We start from the raw sequence: 13,662 nt of genomic DNA on the forward strand, positions 1-13,662 counted from the left end.
GTGTGTGTGAAAGCCACAATTCACAGAGCTTGTTGGGAAAAAAAAAGTTTCTTTTAAGTTGCAAACTATATTCCATAAATATATATGGGGAGGCACAAGCTCCAACTCCGTTTTACCGTGATAACTGCAGGAACTTCAAAACAGCACTAGGAAAAAGACTGAGAAACCAGAGTGAAATTTTTCTAGCAAGCCATTCCTTTGTGCTAGATGAACGAACGTCTCTCCACATGCTCAGTTCTGAGAGATAAGTGTGTGTGAAAGCCATCTTTCACCTAGCTTGTTGGGAACAAAAAGCTTCTTTTCAGTGGCAAACTACACTCCATACATACATATTGGAATGCACAAGCCCCAAAACGAATTTACAGTGAAATGTTCAGGAACTTCAAACCGGCACTAGGACACAGACTGAGAAACAAGAGTAACAGTTTCATCTACAACCCTTTCCATTTGTTTTAGATGAACGAATGTCTCTCCACATGCTCAGTTCTGAGAGATATCTGTGTGTGAAAGCCGCCCTTCACCTAGCTTGTTGGGAACACAAAGTTTCTTTTCAGTTGCAAACAACACTCCATTCATATATATGGTGAGGCACAAGCTCCAACTCGGTTTTACAGTGAAATATGCAGGAACTTGAAACCGACACTAGGAAACAGACTGAGAAACCAGAGTAAAAGTTTCCCTGCAACCCGTTCCCTTTGTGCTAGATGAACGAACGTCTCTCCACATGCTCATTTCTGAGAGATAATTGTGTGTGAAAGCCGTCCTTCACCTTGCAAGTTGGGAACACTAAGTTTCTTTTCAGTTGCAAACTACACTCCATACATACATATGGGGAGGCACAAGGACCAACACTGTTTTACAGTGAAAACTGCAGGAATTTCAAAAGGGCTCTAGGAAACAGAATGAGAAACCAGAGTAAATGTTTCTCCTGCAACATGTTCCAATTTTTTCGATGAATGAAAGTCTCTCCACATGCTCAGTTCTGAAAATTAAGTGTGTGTGAAAGCCGTATTTCACCTAACTTGTTGGGAACGCAATGTTTCTTTTCAGTTGAAAACTACACTCCATACATATATAAGGGAGGCAGAAGCACCAAATCGATTTTACATGGAAAACTTCAGGAACTTCAAACTGGCACTAGGAAACATACTGAGAAAGAAGAGTAAAAGTTTTTCCTCCTACCCATACATTTTCTGCTAGATGAATGAATGTCTCTCCACATGCTCAGTTCTGAGAGATAAGTGTGTGTGAATGCCGTCCTTCACATAGTTTGTTGGGAAGAGAAATTACTTTCAGTTTGCAAACTACACTCCATACATATATATGGGGAGGCACAAGCTCCAACTCAGTTTTAAAGTGAAAACTGCAGGAGATTCAAACCGGCACTAGGAAACAGAATGAGAAAACAGAGTAAAATTTCTTCTGCAAACCTTTCCCTTTGTGCTAGATGAACGAACGTCTCTCCACATGCTCAGTTTTGAGAGATAAGTGTGTGTGAAAGACGTCCTTAAAATTGCTTGTTGGGATCACAAAATTTCTTATCTGTAGAAAACTACAATCCATACATATATATGGGGATGCACAAGCTCAAAATCGGTTGTACTGTGAAAACTGCATGAACTTCAAACCGACCCTAGGAAACAGACTTATAAACCAGAGTAAAAATTTCTTTTGCATCCCGTTCCTTTTGTGCTAGATGAACGAATGTCTCTCGACATGCTCAGGTCTGAGAGAAAAATGTGTGTGAAAGCCGTACTTCACCTAGCTTGTTGGGAACACAAAGTTTCTTTTCAGTTGCAAACTGCACTCAATACATATATAAGGGGAGGCACAAGCTCCAACCCTGTTTTACAGTGTAAACTGCAGGAACTTGAAACCGGTACTAGGAAACAGACTGAGAAACCGGAGCAAAAGTTTCTCCTGCAACCCATTCCCTTTGTGCTAGATGAACGAGCGTCTCTCCACATGCTCAGTTCTGAGACATAATTGTGTGTGAAATCCGTCCTTCACGTAGCTTGTTGGGAACACATAGTTACTTATGATTTGTAAACTACACTCCATACATATACATGGGGAGGCAGAATTTCCAAAACTGTTTTACAGTGAAAACTGCAGGAACTTCAAACCGGCACGAGGAAACAGTCTGAGAAATAAGAGTAAAATTTCTTCTCCCACCCATTCCCTTTGTGCTAGATGAATGAACGTCTCTCCAAATTCTCAGTTCTGAGATATAATTGTGTGTGAAAACCGTCCTTCACGTAGCTTGTTGGGTACACAAAGTTTATTTTCAGTTGCAAACTACAGTCCATTAATATTTATGGTGATGCACAAGTTCCAAATCGGTTTTACAAAGAAATCAGCAGGAATTTCACACCGGCAATAGTAAACACTCTTAGAAACCAGAGTAAATTTTCCCTGCAACCCATTCATTTTCTGGTAGATGAAGGAATGTCTCTCCACATGCTCAGGTCTGAGAGATAATTTTGTATGAAAGCCGTCCTTCATCTAACTTGTTGGGAACACAAAGTTTCTTTTCAGTTGCAAACTACACTCCATAAATATATATGGGGAGGCAGAAGCTCCAAATCGGTTTCACATTGAAAAATGCAAGAACTTCAAACCGGCACTAGGAAACAGACTGAGAAACCAGAGTAAAATTTTCTCCTGCAACCCGTTCCCATTGTGCTTGATGAACGAACATCTCTCCACATGCTCAGTTCTGAGAGATTTGTGTGTGTGAAACCCGTACTTCAACTAGCTTGTTGGGAACACAAAGTTATTATAAGTTGCAAACAACAATCCATACATATGTATGGGGAGGTACAAACTCCAACTCGGTTTTACAGTGAAAACTGCAGGAACTTCAAACCGGCACTTGGAAACAGACTTAGAAACCAGTGTAAAAGTTTCTCCTGCAACCCTTTCCCTTTGTGCTAGATGAACGAAAGTCTCTCCACATGCTCAGTTATGAGAGATAATTGTGTGTGAAAGACGTCCTACAACTAGCTTGTTTGGAACCCAAAGTTTCTTTTCAGTTGCAAACTACACTCCATAAATATATATGGGGAGGTACAAGCACCAACTAATTTTTACAGTGAAAACTGCAGGAACTTCATACCGGCACAAGGAAACAGTGTGAGAAATAAGAGTAAATGTTGGTCTTCCCAACCGTTCCTTTTGTGCTAGATGAATGAACGTCTATCCACATGCTCAGTTCTGAGAGAAACGTGTGTGTGAAAGCGGTCCTTCTCCAAGCTTTTTGGGAACACAAGTTTCTTTTTAGTTTCAAATTACAATTGATACTTATATAAGGGGACGCACAAGATCCAACTCGATTTTACAGTGAAAACTGCAGGAACTTCAAACCGGCACTAGGAAACAGAGTGAGAAACCAGAGTAAAATTTTCTCCTGCAAAACGTTCCCTTTGTGCTTGATGAAAGAACGTCTCAACACATGCTCAGTTCTGAGAGATAAGTGTGTGTGAAAGCCGTAGTTCACCTAGCCTCTTGGGAAATCTAAGTTTCTTTTAGGTTGCAAACTACAATCCATACATACATATGGGGCTGTACAAGCTACAACTCGGTTTTACAGTGAAAACTGCAGGAACTTAAAAATTGCTCTAGGAAAAAGAATGAGAAACCAGAGTAAAATTTCTACTGCAACATATTCCCTTTTTGCTTGATGAACGAACGTCTCTCCAAATGCTCAGATCTGAAAATTAAGTGTGTATGAAAGCCGTATTTCACCTAGCTTGTTTGGAACACAAAGTTTCTTTTCAGTTTCAAACTACACTCCATATATATATAAGGGGATGTAGAAGCACCAACTCGGTTTTACAGTGAATACTGCAGGAACTTCAAAAAGCTACTAGGAAATAACTGAGAAATAAGAGTAAAAGTTTCCCCTCCCAACCTTTCCTTTTGATCTAGATGAATGAATGTCTCTCCACATGCTCAGTTCTGAGAGATAAGTGTGTGTGAAAGCTGTCCTTCCCCTAGTTTGTTGGGAAAGAATGTTACTTTTCAGTTGCAAATTACACTAAATACATACATATTGGGAGGCACAAGCTCCAACTCGGGTTTTCAGTGAAACTGAAGGAACTTCAAACCGGCACTAGGAAACAGACTTAGAAACCAGAGTAATAGTTTCCCATTCAACCCGTTCCTTTTGTGGTAGTTGAACGAAAGTCTCTCCACGTGCTCAGTTCTGAGAGATAAGTGTGTGTGAAAGCCTTCCTTCACCTTGCGTGTTCGGAAAACAAAGTTTAGTTTCAGTCGAAAACTACACTCCATACATACATATGGGGAGGCACAAACTCCAACTCGGTTTTACAGTGAAAACTGCAGGAACTTCAAACCGGCACTAGGAAACAGACTTAGAAACCAGAGTAATAGTTTCCGATGCAACCCGTTCCTTTTGTGGTAGATGAACGAAAGTCTCTCCACATGCTCAGTTCTGAGAGATAAGTGTGTGTGAAAGCCTTCCTTCACCTTGCGTGTTCTGAAAACAAAGTTTAGTTTCAGTCGAAAACTACACTCCATACATACATATGGGGAGGCACAAACTCCAACTCGGTTTTACAGTGAAAACTGCAGGAACTTCAAACCGGCACTAGGAAACAGACTGAGAAACCAGAGTAAAAGATTCTCCTGCAACCTGATCCCTTTGGGCTAGATGAAAGAATGTCTCTCCACATGCTCAGTTCTGAGAGATAAGTGTGTGTGAAAGCCTTCCTTCACCTTGCGTGTTCGGAAAACAAAGTTTAGTTTCAGTCGAAAACTACACTCCATACATACATATGGGGAGGCACAAACTCCAACTCGGTTTTACAGTGAAAACTGCAGGAAATTCAAACCGGCACTAGGAAACAGACTTTGAAACCAGAGTAATAGTTTCCCATGCAACCCGTTCCTTTTGTGGTAGATGAACGAAAGTCTCTCCACATGCTCAGTTCTGAGAGATCAGTGTGTGTGAAAGCCTTCCTTCACCTTGCGTGTTCTGAAAACAAAGTTTAGTTTCAGTCGAAAACTACACTCCATACATACATATGGGGAGGCACAAACTCCAACTCGGTTTTACAGTGAAAACTGCAGGAACTTCAAACCGGCACTAGGAAACAGACTGAGAAACCAGAGTAAAAGATTCTCCTGCAACCTGATCCCTTTGGGCTAGATGAAAGAATGTCTCTCCACATGCTCATTTCTGAGAGGTAAGAGTGTGGGAAAGCCGTCCTTCACCAAGCTTGTTGGGAACACAAAGTTTCTTTTGAGTTGCAAACTACACCAAATACATATATATGGGGAGGCAAAAGCTCCAACACGTTTTTACAGTGTAAACTGCAGGAACTTCAAACCGGCACTAGGAAACATACTGAGAAAACAGAGTAAAAATTTCTCTTGCAAACCGTTCGTTTGTGCCAAATGAACGAACCTCTCAGCACATGCAGAGTTCTAGAGATAAGTGTGTGTGAAAGCCGTCCTTCACCTAGCTTTTTGGGAACACAAAGTTTCTTTTTATTTGCAAATTACAATCGATACCTACATAAGGGGACGCAAAAGATCCAATTCGATTTTACAGTGAAATCTGCAGGAACTTTAAACCGGCACTAGGAAATTGTCTGAAAAACCAGAGTGAAAGTTCCACTGCAAACCTTTCCCTTTGTGCTAGATGAACGATAGTCTCTCCAAATGCTAACTTCTGAGAGATAAGTGTGTGTGAAAGCCGTCCTTCACCTAGCTTGTTGGGAACACAAAGTTTCTTTTCAGTTGCAAACTACACACATACATAGATATGGGGAGGTACAAGGTCCAACACGGTTTTACAGTGATAACTGCAAGAAATTCAAACTGGCACTAGGAAACAGACTGAGAAATCAGAGTAAAAGTTTTTACTGCAACCTGTTCCCACTGTGCTAGATGAACAAACGTGTCTCCACATGCTCAATTCTGAGAGATAAGTGTGTGTGAAAGCCGCACTTCACATAGCTTGTTGGAAACACAAAGTTTTTTTTCAGTTGCCAACTACACTCCACACATATATTAGGGGAGGCACAAACTCCAACTCGGTTTTACACTGAAAACTGCAGGAACTTCAAACCGGCACTAAGAAACAGACTGAGAAATCAGATTAAAGTTTCTCCTGCATCTCGTTCCATTTGTGCTAGATGAACGAACGTGTCTCTACATGCTCAGTTCTGAGAGATAAGTGTGTGTGAAAGCCTTCCTTCACCAAGCTTGTTGGGAAAAAAAAAGTTTCTTTTAAGTTGCAAACTATATTCCATACATATATATGGGGAGGCACAAGCTCCAACTCCGTTTTACCGTGAAAACTGCAGGAACTTCAAAACAGCACTAGGAAAAAGACTGAGAAACCAGAGTGAAATTTTTCCAGCAAGCCATTCACTTGTGCTAGATGAACGAACGTCTCTCCACATGCTCAGTTCTGAGAGATAAGTGTGTGTGGAAGCCATCTTTCACCTTGCTTGTTGGGAACACAAAGTTTCTTTTCAGTGGCAAACTACACTCCATACATACATATTGGAATGCACAAGCCCCAAAACGAATTTACAGTGAAATGTGCAGGAACTTCAAACCGGCACTAGGACACAGACTGAGAAACAAGAGTAACAGTTTCATCTGTAACCCTTTCCATTTGTTTTAGATGAAAGAATATCTCTCCCCATGCTCAGTTCTGAGACATAAGTGTGTGTGAACGAAGACTTTCACATAGCTTGTTGGGAAAACAAAGTTTCTTTTAAGTTGCAAACTACACACCATACATATATACGGGGATGCACAAGCTCCAACTCGTTTTTTGAGTGAAAACTGCAGGAATTTCAAACCGGCACTAGGAAACAGACTGAGAAACCAGAGTGAAAGTTTCTCCTGCAAACCGTTACCTTTGTGCTAGATGAACGAACGTCTCTACTCATGCTCAGTTCTGAGAGATATGTGTGTGTGAAACCCGTCCTTCACCTAGCTTGTTGGGAACACAAAGTTTCTTTTCAGTTGCAAACAACACTCCATTCATATATATGGTGAGGCACAAGCTCCAACTCGGTTTTACAGTGAAATATGCAGGAACTTGAAACCGACACTAGGAAACAGACTGAGAAACCAGAGTAAAAGTTTCCCTGCAACCCGTTCCCTTTGTGCTAGATGAACGAACGTCTCTCCACATGCTCATTTCTGAGAGATAATTGTGTGTGAAAGCCGTCCTTCACCTTGCAAGTTGGGAACACTAAGTTTCTTTTCAGTTGCAAACTACACCCATACATAGATATGGGGAGGTACAAGGTCCAACACGGTTTTACAGTGATAACTGCAAGAAATTCAAACTGGCACTAGGAAACAGACTGAGAAATCAGAGTAAAAGTTTTTACTGCGACCTGTTCCCACTGTGCTAGATGAACGAACGTGTATCCACATGCTCAATTCTGAGAGATAAGTGTGTGTGAAAGCCACAATTCACAGAGCTTGTTGGGAAAAAAAAAGTTTCTTTTAAGTTGCAAACTATATTCCATACATATATATGGGGAGGCACAAGCTCCAACTCCGTTTTACCGTGATAACTGCAGGAACTTCAAAACAGCACTAGGAAAAAGACTGAGAAACCAGAGTGAAATTTTTCTAGCAAGCCATTCCTTTGTGCTAGATGAACGAACGTCTCTCCACATGCTCAGTTCTGAGAGATATCTGTGTGTGAAAGCCGCCCTTCACCTAGCTTGTTGGGAACACAAAGTTTCTTTTCAGTTGCAAACAACACTCCATTCATATATATGGTGAGGCACAAGCTCCAACTCGGTTTTACAGTGAAATATGCAGGAACTTGAAACCGACACTAGGAAACAGACTGAGAAACCAGAGTAAAAGTTTCCCTGCAACCCGTTCCCTTTGTGCTAGATGAACGAACGTCTCTCCACATGCTCATTTCTGAGAGATAATTGTGTGTGAAAGCCGTCCTTCACCTTGCAAGTTGGGAACACTAAGTTTCTTTTCAGTTGCAAACTACACTCCATACATACATATGGGGAGGCACAAGGACCAACACTGTTTTACAGTGAAAACTGCAGGAATTTCAAAAGGGCTCTAGGAAACAGAATGAGAAACCAGAGTAAATGTTTCTCCTGCAACATGTTCCAATTTTTTCGATGAATGAAAGTCTCTCCACATGCTCAGTTCTGAAAATTAAGTGTGTGTGAAAGCCGTATTTCACCTAACTTGTTGGGAACGCAATGTTTCTTTTCAGTTGAAAACTACACTCCATACATATATAAGGGAGGCAGAAGCACCAAATCGATTTTACATGGAAAACTTCAGGAACTTCAAACTGGCACTAGGAAACATACTGAGAAAGAAGAGTAAAAGTTTTTCCTCCTACCCATACATTTTCTGCTAGATGAATGAATGTCTCTCCACATGCTCAGTTCTGAGAGATAAGTGTGTGTGAATGCCGTCCTTCACATAGTTTGTTGGGAAGAGAAATTACTTTCAGTTTGCAAACTACACTCCATACATATATATGGGGAGGCACAAGCTCCAACTCAGTTTTAAAGTGAAAACTGCAGGAGATTCAAACCGGCACTAGGAAACAGAATGAGAAAACAGAGTAAAATTTCTCCTGCAAACATTTCCCTTTGTGCTAGATGAACGAACGTCTCTCCACATGCTCAGTTTTGAGAGATAAGTGTGTGTGAAAGACGTCCTTAACATTGCTTGTTGGGATCACAAAATTTCTTATCTGTAGAAAACTACAATCCATACATATATATGGGGATGCACAAGCTCAAAATCGGTTGTACTGTGAAAACTGCATGAACTTCAAACCGACCCTAGGAAACAGACTTACAAACCAGAGTAAAAATTTCTTTTGCATCCCGTTCCTTTTGTGCTAGATGAACGAATGTCTCTCGACATGCTCAGGACTGAGAGAAAAGTGTGTGTGAAAGCCGTCCTTCACCTAGCTTGTTGGGAACACAAAGTTTCTTTTCAGTTGCAAACTGCACTCAATACATATATAAGGGGAGGCACAAGCTCCAACCATGTTTTACAGTGTAAACTGCAGGAACTTGAAACCGGTACTAGGAAACAGACTGAGAAACCGGAGCAAAAGTTTCTCCTGCAACCCATTCCCTTTGTGCTAGATGAACGAGCGTCTCTCCACATGCTCAGTTCTGAGACATAATTGTGTGTGAAATCCGTCCTTCACGTAGCTTGTTGGGAACACATAGTTACTTATGATTTGTAAACTACACTCCATACATATACATGGGGAGGCAGAATTTCCAAAACTGTTTTACAGTGAAAACTGCAGGAACTTCAAACCGGCACGAGGAAACAGTCTGAGAAATAAGAGTAAAATTTCTTCTCCCACCCATTCCCTTTGTGCTAGATGAATGAACGTCTCTCCAAATTCTCAGTTCTGAGATATAATTGTGTGTGAAAACCGTCCTTCACGTAGCTTGTTGGGTACACAAAGTTTATTTTCAGTTGCAAACTACAGTCCATTAATATTTATGGTGATGCACAAGTTCCAAATCGGTTTTACAAAGAAATCAGCAGGAATTTCACACCGGCAATAGTAAACACTCTTAGAAACCAGAGTAAATTTTCCCCTGCAACCCATTCATTTTCTGGTAGATGAAGGAATGTCTCTCCACATGCTCAGGTCTGAGAGATAATTTGGTATGAAAGCCGTCCTTCATCTAACTTGTTGGGAACACAAAGTTTCTTTTCAGTTGCAAACTACACTCCATAAATATATATGGGGAGGCAGAAGCTCCAAATCGGTTTCACATTGAAAAATGCAAAAACTTCAAACCGGCACTAGGAAACAGACTGAGAAACCAGAGTAAAATTTTCTCCTGCAACCCATTCCCATTGTGCTTGATGAACGAACATCTCTCCACATGCTCAGTTCTGAGAGATTTGTGTGTGTGAAACCCGTACTTCAACTAGCTTGTTGGGAACACAAAGTTATTATAAGTTGCAAACAACAATCCATACATATGTATGGGGAGGTACAAACTCCAACTCGGTTTTACAGTGAAAACTGCAGGAACTTCAAACCGGCACTTGGAAACAGACTTAGAAACCAGAGTAAAAGTTTCTCCTGCAACCCTTTCCCTTTGTGCTAGATGAACGAAAGTCTCTCCACATGCTCAGTTATGAGAGATAATTGGGTGTGAAAGACGTGCTACAACTAGCTTGTTTGGAACCCAAAGTTTCTTTTCAGTTGCAAACTACACTCCATAAATATATATGGGGAGGTACAAGCACCAACTAATTTTTACAGTGAAAACTGCAGGAACTTCATACTGTCACAAGGAAACAGTGTGAGAAATAAGAGTAAATGTTGGTCCTCCCAACCGTTCCTTTTGTGCTAGATGAATGAACGTCTATCCACATGCTCAGTTCTGAGAGAAACGTGTGTGTGAAAGCGGTCCTTCTCCAAGCTTTTTGGGAACACAAGTTTCTTTTTAGTTGCAAATTACATTTGATTCTTATATAAGGGGACGCACAAGATCCAACTCGATTTTACAGTGAAAACTGCAGGAACTTCAAACTGGCACTAGGAAACCGAGTGAGAAACCAGAGTAAAATTTTCTCCTGCAAAACGTTCCCTTTGTGCTTGATGAAAGAACGTCTCAACACATGCTCAGTTCTGAGAGATAAGTGTGTGTGAAAGCCGTAGTTCACCTAGCCTCTTGGGAAATCTAAGTTTCTTTTAGGTTGCAAACTACAATCCATACATACATATGGGGCTGTACAAGCTACAACTCGGTTTTACAGTGAAAACTGCAGGAACTTAAAAATTGCTCTAGGAAAAAGAATGAGAAACCAGAGTAAAATTTCTACTGCAACATGTTCCCTTTTTGCTTGATGAACAAACGTCTCTCCAAATGCTCAGATCTGAAAATTAAGTGTGTATGAAAGCCGTATTTCACCCAGCTTGTTTGGAACACAAAGTTTCTTTTCAGTTTCAAACTACACTCCATAAATATATAAGGGGATGTAGAAGCACCAACTCGGTTTTACAGTGAAAACTGCAGGAACTTCAAAAAGCTACTAGGAAATAACTGAGAAATAAGAGTAAAAGTTTCCCCTCCCAACCTTTCCTTTTGATCTAGATGAATGAATGTCTCTCCACATGCTCAGTTCTGAGAGATAAGTGTGTGTGAAAGCCGTCCTTCCCCTAGTTTGTTGGGAAAGAATGTTACTTTTCAGTTGCAAATTACACTAAATACATACATATTGGGAGGCACAAGCTCCAACTCGGGTTTTCAGTGAAACTGAAGGAACTTCAAACCGGCACTAGGAAACAGACTTAGAAACCAGAGTAATAGTTTCCCATTCAACCAGTTCCTTTTGTGGTAGATGAACGAAAGTCTCTCCACGTGCTCAGTTCTGAGAGATAAGTGTGTGTGAAAGCCTTCCTTCACCTTGCGTGTTCGGAAAACAAAGTTTAGTTTCAGTCGAAAACTACACTCCATACATACATATGGGGAGGCACAAACTCCAACTCGGTTTTACAGTGAAAACTGCAGGAACTTCAAACCGGCACTAGGAAACAGACTTAGAAACCAGAGTAATAGTTTCCGATGCAACCCGTTCCTTTTGTGGTAGATGAACGAAAGTCTCTCCACATGCTCAGTTCTGAGAGATAAGTGTGTGTGAAAGCCTTCCTTCACCTTGCGTGTTCGGAAAACAAAGTTTAGTTTCAGTCGAAAACTACACTCCATACATACATATGGGGAGGCACAAACTCCAACTCGGTTTTACAGTGAAAACTGCAGGAATTTCAAACCGGCACTAGGAAACAGGCTTAGAAACCAGAGTAATAGTTTCCCATGCAACCCGTTCCTTTTGTGGTAGATGAACGAAAGTCTCTCCACATGCTCAGTTCTGAGAGATAAGTGTGTGTGAAAGCCTTCCTTCACCTTGCGTGTTCTGAAAACAAAGTTTACTTTCAGTCGAAAACTACACTCCATACATACATATGGGGAGGCACAAACTCCAACTCGGTTTTACAGTGAAAACTGCAGGAACTTCAAACCGGCACTAGGAAACAGACTGAGAAACCAGAGTAAAAGATTCTCCTGCTACCTGATCCCTTTGGGCTAGATGAAAGAATGTCTCTCCACATGCTCATTTCTGAGAGGTAAGAGTGTGGGAAAGCCGTCCTTCACAAAGCTTGTTGGGAACACAAAGTTTCTTTTGAGTTGCAAACTACACCAAATACATATATATGGGGAGGCAAAAGCTCCAACACGTTTTACAGTGTAAACTGCAGTAACTTCAAACCGGCACTAGGAAACATACTGAGAAAACAGAGTAAAAATTTCTCTTGCAAACCGTTCGTTTGTGCCAAATGAACGAACGTCTCAGCACATGCAGAGTTCTAGAGATAAGTGTGTGTGAAAGCCGTCCTTCACCTAGCTTTTTGGGAACACAAAGTTTCTTTTTATTTGCAAATTACAATCGATACCTACATAAGGGGACGCAAAAGATCCAATTCGATTTTACAGTGAAATCTGCAGGAACTTTAAACCGGCACTAGGAAATTGTCTGAAAAACCAGAGTGAAAGTTCCACTGCAAACCTTTCCCTTTGTGCTAGATGAACGATAGTCTCTCCAAATGCTCACTTCTGAGAGATAAGTGTGTGTGAAAGCCGTCCTTCACCTAGCTTGTTGGGAACACAAAGTTTCTTTTCAGTTGCAAACTACACACATACATAGATATGGGGAGGTACAAGGTCCAAGACGGTTTTACAGTGATAACTGCAAGAAATTCAAACTGGCACTAGGAAACAGACTGAGAAATCAGAGTAAAAGTTTTTACTGCAACCTGTTCCCACTGTGCTAGATGAACAAACGTGTCTCCACATGCTCAATTCTGAGAGATAAGTGTGTGTGAAAGCCGCACTTCACATAGCTTGTTGGAAACACAAAGTTTTTTTTCAGTTGCCAACTACACTCCACACATATATTAGGGGAGGCACAAACTCCAACTCGGTTTTACACTGAAAACTGCAGGAACTTCAAACCGGCACTAAGAAACAGACTGAGAAATCAGATTAAAAGTTTCTCCTGCATCTCGTTCCATTTGTGCTAGATGAACGAACGTGTCTCCACATGCTCAGTTCTGAGAGATAAGTGTGTGTGAAAGCCTTCCTTCACCAAGCTTGTTGGGAAAAAAAAAGTTTCTTTTAAGTTGCAAACTATATTCCATACATATATATGGGGAGGCACAAGCTCCAACTCCGTTTTACCGTGAAAACTGCAGGAACTTCAAAACAGCACTAGGAAAAAGACTGAGAAACCAGAGTGAAATTTTTCCAGCAAGCCATTCCCTTGTGCTAGATGAACGAACGTCTCTCCACATGCTCAGTTCTGAGAGATAAGTGTGTGTGAAAGCCATCTTTCACCTAGCTTGTTGGGAACACAAAGTTTCTTTTCAGTGGCAAACTACACTCCATACATACATATTGGAATGCACAAGCCCCAAAACGAATTTACAGTGAAATGTGCAGGAACTTCAAACCGGCACTAGGACACAGACTGAGAAACAAGAGTAAAAGTTTCATCTGTAACACTTTCCATTTGTTTTAGATGAAAGAATATCTCTCCACATGCTCAGTTCTGAGACATAAGTGTGTGTGA

Source organism: Camelus bactrianus, chromosome 14, assembly GCF_048773025.1.
Source record: "Camelus bactrianus isolate YW-2024 breed Bactrian camel chromosome 14, ASM4877302v1, whole genome shotgun sequence".
Lineage (NCBI taxonomy): Eukaryota > Metazoa > Chordata > Mammalia > Artiodactyla > Camelidae > Camelus > Camelus bactrianus.